Here is a 6,857-nt window from a genome sequence, read left to right on the forward strand (position 1 = left end):
TCTCATCTTCAACTTTTGATCTGAAACCCAAATGTCTTCAGTATACAGGGAGTCATCGAGTTACGTCGTACGCGACCCTACGTCGTTTCAACTTTACGCCGCCCGTGATACGTCTGTCACATCTCCTTTTTCATTAATCGCGCAATTTTAAAGTTATTTAAAGTTGTGTTGTTACTCCCAGCAACGGACGTCCATCGAGCAGGTCGGCTCGCCATCAGGCGCGTCACATTTCAGTGTTTAAGCTTGAATTATGCTGCATTCGAAGATGGTTGGAAGTCGGACTCGAGATGAACACGCCTGCAAAATTTGGTGACTTTTACTGTATGAAGAAGCCCACAACACTAACAATAAACATGACAAAGGGACAAAACAAATTCAAGGGGGTGGAAAATGGGCTGAGAAGACTTTTAAAAAAGGTGCAGAGCAGCGAGGAGGATGTTGTGGATGTCTCCCGGGGAGATCATTAGGTGTGAGTAGGCTAATAATTGAACCTCAACTACAACCTCTCTGCTCATATGAACGCGTAACCCCGTCAACACTTTCTGCAAGTCATCACTTTTGCGTCACGTTTGAATGTTACGGCACGGCGGCTGGCGGACTGGGACTGGTCGCTTTGAGGCAAAGTCGCCCTCATCAAAAGCTCCCTTGTATTTCCTGGTTACGCGCGGGAAGCATGATGAAAGCCGCGCAGGAGAGGAATTGTACATCTGCTGTATTAGTCGGCCTCGTATGTTTCGTCTTCCTGTTTAACAGAATGAAAGATTCATCCGCCGGTTTGGTCCCAGCTCGCCCGCTGTGCGGCAGCGCAGCAGCTTCCTGCCATTTGCCAGCTCACCGGGGGTGCCTTTAGATCCCGCTCCCGGTGGCCATCTTGTGAAATATCATCTCAGGAATGGTCGCGTCTTTTTAAGATGCGTTTCAATAAAACATTGTGACGTTTGACGTCAGTCATCAAACTGACTAGGAATATGAGAGCGCTAGTCAGATTTCCTCATACGCTGCTTCCTCGTAGGAAGGCATCTCGTGGAATTAAGATCTTAGGAAGTAGAAATTATTCTCCCCCTGACTCAAAATCAGAGGTCAAATTCAGGTCTAGAATGTAAAAAAAACCCTGCCACAGTTTGGTTTTGCTTTTTGGATCTGGATTGGACAAGTCTGCTCAAAACCTTCCGAGTCGTGTTCCCCCTCCAGAGTCACCGGATGGATGGTGGACCAGAATGTCCGTTCATTGTCCATATCCTCACTGAATTCCTCACGTGTCCGAGTGTTTGCTTCAACGATCATCAACAGGCAAAAAATACCAGACAGGACTCCGTTTTCAGCTTCAATCCAGCAACAGGTTTGGCGCCAACTTAACTGCCTCAACAACGGTGGCAGTGAATATGAAATTAATAAAATGACGGACCAGAAATGGTGCATTTTACTGAGCAGTGCGTTGAGCTCGGTCTCTTGTCGCCCGCTTTGGGAAAAATAAATAAATATTTTCATTATTATAATTATAAAGAATAGCAAAAAAATATATATAATACGAAAAAAATATATAATAATAATAATAAATAATTATAATTCATTATTATTATTATTATTATTATTACAAAGAATAACAATACAAATAGTAATGATACATTTGACGAATTTGGTTTGTTTAGTGTCTTTCAAGACACCCAAGGGTTCTGTGCAGATTACAACCACATAATATCAAAGCAATCATTTTGGTTGTTGTTATGCATAATTACCCATTAGAGGGTGAAATAAGTTACAAACTGTAATTGAATTCGATTTTGGGGGTGATTTAAAAAAAACAAAAAACAAAAAAACAAAAAAACTCCAAATGATGCTAAATTAGTTTCATTTGCCATCATGCTTTGCTCACCTACAATCATGAAACCCAAATACTGCGACAATAATAATAATGATGATGCTGTTGAGTTGATGATGTTGATAATGACTTTCTGTGTGAAAAGAATTTCAATGCCTCTCTCATTAACTTTCATTTTAGGGTATTTCCAAGATTATTTTTTCAAACTTTTTTTTAATTGACAAACAGTACTATTTTTTTTTAATGTTCAAAGTAAAAGGCTTCTTTTTTTTCTCCATTACATTTTCTGGTCTTTTTATTGTAAAATAAATGAGTGTATTAGTGTAAACCGTCCGAGGTCTTTTTGTGGCTCAAGTAATTAGCTTTAATGATTAAATCCGGCCGAAAAGAAAAACGGTAATTAGTAACACTCTTGTCACCGCCTCGACTCGAAATAATGAAACATGATTCATCTCGCCTTAATTCTCGCTTAAGTAATTAGCTTGAATGATTAAATGTGACAATTGGAGAAGTATTCATTTGCATGTTCTCATTTTTTTTTCCTGTTGAAAGCATCAGTAAGTATTGGTCAAAGAAACGCACGGCTGCTGCTTAAAACGTCATTGAGTTGCACATAGACTCGAGGAGGATATCAAAGCACCTCTTCCTCCTAATTATGATTTTGTATTGATCGTCTTCACCTCATCGGGTAAATGGGTCTCGATAAACGTCGTGGAGTGGACCGAGCAACTTCCATTAGATAGCAAAGCTCGAACGAAGATCAAGAGTAAATACAAAGGATATATATTTACAAGAAATCAAATGAGCACTTATTTAATGACAGCTTAATAGAAAATAAAAATGAATAATGATGATTTAGTGGCTAAGTTAATAAAATATCATGGGACTGTTCATGATCAAACCCTGTCTTGTCGACATTTTGTCCGCCCTGTATTTGTGTTTTTTTGTTTTTTTTTAACTCTTGAAGGTGTCGAACGCCACAAAAAGTTCCTCAAAAAAAAAAAATCTCACTGCCGTTGTGCAAATGTGTCAGCCACGTGATCATTAAACAAACATCTCTCAATTGTTTTTTTTTACATCTCTCAATAGTTTGATGTCAGTCACAGCCTCAATGTGTCATGTTGGCCTCCAGCAACGAGGCTGTTTTTATATTTTAAGAGCTTTTTTTGTCTCTTTCTGGCTCCAGATGATGCAAAAGTGGGACAAACGCAGGGCAGACAACATTGATAGGAAAGTGTTATTAGTCATATTTTAGGGGTCCTGTATTAGATTAACACAGAATCCATATCCATATCCATATCCATATATATATATATATATATATATATATATATATATATATATATATTAGGGGTGTTAAAAAAAATCGATTCGGCGATATATCGCGATACTACATCGCGCGATTCTCGAATCAATTCAATAATCGGCAGAATCGATTTTTTATTTTTTTTTTTTTAGGATTCACACCTTGAGCATGGAAGAATGTTATATGAACGGCACATTAAGCCTTAATATTTTTATTTTAATGCTGTTCAAACATGAAACAGATTACAACCTCTATAAGACTGAAATTTCAGATAAATAAATAATACATTTTCATATAAATCTTACATTCTACAAGCTTACTGATTAGTATTTTCTAAATATGAATGAAAAAAATCGCAACAATCGACTTATAAATTCGTATCGGGATTAATCGGTATCGAATCGTGAACATTCGTATCGGGATTAATCGGTATCGAATCGAATCGTGACCTGTGAATCGTGATACGAATCGAATCGTCAGGTACTAGGCAATTCACACCCCTAATATATATATATATATATATACATACATACATACATATATATATATATATATATATATATATATATATATATATATATACATATACATACATATATATATATATATATATATAGTGTATTCATATTTATTAGTATTTTAGGATTAGTAGTAGTATTAGTAGTAGTACTCTTAGTAGTAGTAGTAGTAGTAGTATCCATCCATCCATTTTCCTGACCGCTTATTCCTCACAAGGGTCGAGGGGTAGTAGTATTTTATGAATTATTATTTTTATTTACGTATTTTATTATTTTTTATTTTCATGTATTATTTATATATATTATTATTAGTAGTAGTAGTAGTAATAATATCATCATTATTATTATTATTATTATTATTATTATGTAGATTATTGTGGATTTATTACCTGAGCAATATATCGATAATCGTGGTATCGTAATATCGTGAGATAATCCTGATCGTAAGCCATATCATATCGTGAGGTGCTCAGAGGTTCCCACCCCTAACATCTATCGCAGGTGATCATTTGCAGCAAAAAAAAAAAAAAAAAAAAAAAAAAAGGTGCGAAGATCGGCTCGTCCGGGCTTACAGCTTTACGTTTGATTGTTGTTTGCAAATATAAATGTCCTACAATTCGCCAAACTCGCCGTGTGTTCAACAATGTTAGCGTGCAATGAAACAGGTTCATTAGCCTCCGCCAGATAATAAATTAAAAAACCTGCGTACCGATTCACGTCAACAAAACCCCTTTCTTACCTTTTCCTCACAATAACAACATCCCTGCAGAATTCCCAAATAAACCCCCTTGACTGTTCTTTATCCCTCATTACGATTGAACTTATTCAAGCTAGCTAACCTTCACGTTGGAATTCATCACTTGTTTGCGATGTCTAATTTGGTCCACTTTGATCTTTGCGAGAGAAATAGAAACATCACGGTAAACAATATGATCAGGTGCGCTCTAGTTGAGGAAAGAAAGTTTGCTCCCATGGAGTGGACCGAGTTGTTGTGGCCTGCTTTATCACTTTCTCGGGCTCATGCTGTTCTTTTTACGGAACTGATATGAAAAGTCGCATGTCAGTCATACAATATTGGTACTGGTAAGTGGTGGTCAATAGAAATTGAAGGAAGGACTACAAATAATCCAAATCAAGCAGAGACCTGACTTTGGAATATGACGTGGCAATAAATACAAACAAACGTCATACCCAAAACACAAAAGTCCAATGTCATTTTTTCACTTCTAACATTCCACTTCCTCGTTTGTCTGTTTATATTTTAGATAACTGACGGGATGAGGAGAACAACATTGAAGCAAGGTGGTAGGCGATAGAAATTATTGCAGAAAAGAAATCATCGCTCTTTAAAAATGTCATTTTATGGAGACGGCGACTAAAGATGACATCATGTGAATGTGGTACTGCTATATGTCTGGTATACTGTTTATGTCATGAATCGACTGTTACTGTGGCTGAATTATTGAATTATCATGTTTCAAGTGGAATTAAAGTAAAGTCAAATATGATCGACAGCAAGATAGAACCATCCAAAAAAAATAAATTATATTTTCTTTACGTGGTTTGACAAAATGACAGCCTAAATAAAACAGTAACTCTGCAAAATATGTCGATTCAAATGAAAACAATCATGAATGACAAAAACAAAAGATATAATCAGGTTGAAATTGGTTAAAATAAAAACTTGTCAACCTCATTTTACAGTGGATGTATTGTAAGATTGTAAAACAGCCATTTACTTTCATCTATTTTATTGTTTTATGCCTGTTTACAACAAACCAGTGTGTGTTTATTCTATGCCTTTCGACTCAGCAGGAGACCGAGTTGTTTTAGTGCTTAAATTGCTTTTACTGCTTTTGTTAATTTAATAGATTGTTTTAGCTGTATTTTTCCCCCCGATTTTAATTTTATGTACAGCACTTTATTAAAAGTTGAGTTAAATGTGCTGGAGACTTACATGCATGCTGTCAATGTAGACCAAGCTGCCTTCTTGAATACTGTGTCTTGCCATTTTCTTACACTTCAGGCAGAAGCAAGGCTGGCAGCTGTCTCGGTGCGAGTTCCCCAGCTTCATCTGCAGCAAGGCGCAGGTATCAATAAGTTATGGAATGTCATACCTGTGATTTTGTCATTCTGTAGCCAACTAAAATAAAACCTAAAACCCAGAGTGAGTGAGTGGTGCCAAAATCTATGAATGAATTTACTTCACTGTTACATTTATGTGATAGAGCATATGAGAGATTTTACTTACGTAATGTACATGTAAACTGTGCTACCTTTATATTAAGAAACTGTGTCCCCAATTTGCCTGCGTTAAAATGGCTAACAATGTGGCTAGCTAGCAAGCTAACTGGCTGGCAAATTGGCTGGTAAGATAACAAACCAAACCAGCTACTTAGCTTGAGTGGCAAGCTGAAAAATGAACATAAACACAGCTTATGAGCTATCGTGAACACGTTTCATAATTGATTCAGCAAAAGTCCAAGAAGAACGGCTAGCTCAGTTGTTAGCCAAATGAGCCTCGACAAAATGATACGACTTCAGTACAGTAACACAATACCGACAATGTGAATTATAAACGGCATGTAATATATATTTAAGAAATCATTAATTTACCTCTCCACGAAGGAAATGTTCTCCAGGTGGTAATTTGCAGCCTCACAGAGCCTGGACTGGCCACAGTGGGCAGGTGTGGAGACTGGAACACGTCAAGTTGATTGCGTGGATAGAAGTCTCGATGTGATGACATCATCAGGACGAATGAAGCAAAACAACCCATCTGCTGAGTCAATGTCAAATATAAATAGCCCATAATGGGCAAAACGCTTCATAGTCAATCAAAGAATCAATCTTGGAATGAGGACGTTTAACACAACTCAAAAATAACGAAAAAATAAAACCCAACTGCCACAGTAGAAACAGACAGACTAGAAACAATCCAGGAGTTAAAAAAAAAGAAAAAAAGAAAAGAAAAAGAAAAGAAAAGAAAAGAAAAGAAAAGAAAAGAAAAGAAAAGATGACAGTACACACACGTAATGTGGTTAATGTGACTCTTGCAAGTTAACCGCCACCATTTACAATAAGAGTTAAGCAGAAGGGCTCGGTTGGAAAAGTCAGATTGACAGTACTGAAAGGGTTACATCATCGTGCTTTAATCCTTTTCATAGGGAAGAAAAGCTTTTTATAATTAATCAGAATAGTAATATTGTGTTAC

At 36.5% G+C, this 6,857-nt stretch overlaps 1 protein-coding gene across 10 annotated transcripts in view; it reads right to left on the reverse strand.

The window, feature by feature from the left end:
• LOC144018051 (uncharacterized) overlaps positions 1-6,566 on the reverse strand; it is a 267,738-nt gene extending 261,172 nt beyond the window's left edge. For all 10 annotated transcript variants that reach the window (XM_077520152.1, XM_077520147.1, XM_077520146.1 and 7 more), the window contains exons 1-2: positions 6,260-6,566; positions 5,601-5,717 (exon numbers count right to left, since the gene is read on the reverse strand). The gene's annotated coding sequence lies outside the window, so the exon portion shown is untranslated. The remainder of the gene's footprint in view (positions 1-5,600; positions 5,718-6,259) is intronic.
• Positions 6,567-6,857: the final 291 nt, after the last annotated feature.

The sequence above is a fragment of the Festucalex cinctus genome, chromosome 4 (genome assembly GCF_051991245.1).
Source record: "Festucalex cinctus isolate MCC-2025b chromosome 4, RoL_Fcin_1.0, whole genome shotgun sequence".
NCBI classification, from domain to species: Eukaryota; Metazoa; Chordata; class Actinopteri; order Syngnathiformes; family Syngnathidae; genus Festucalex; species Festucalex cinctus.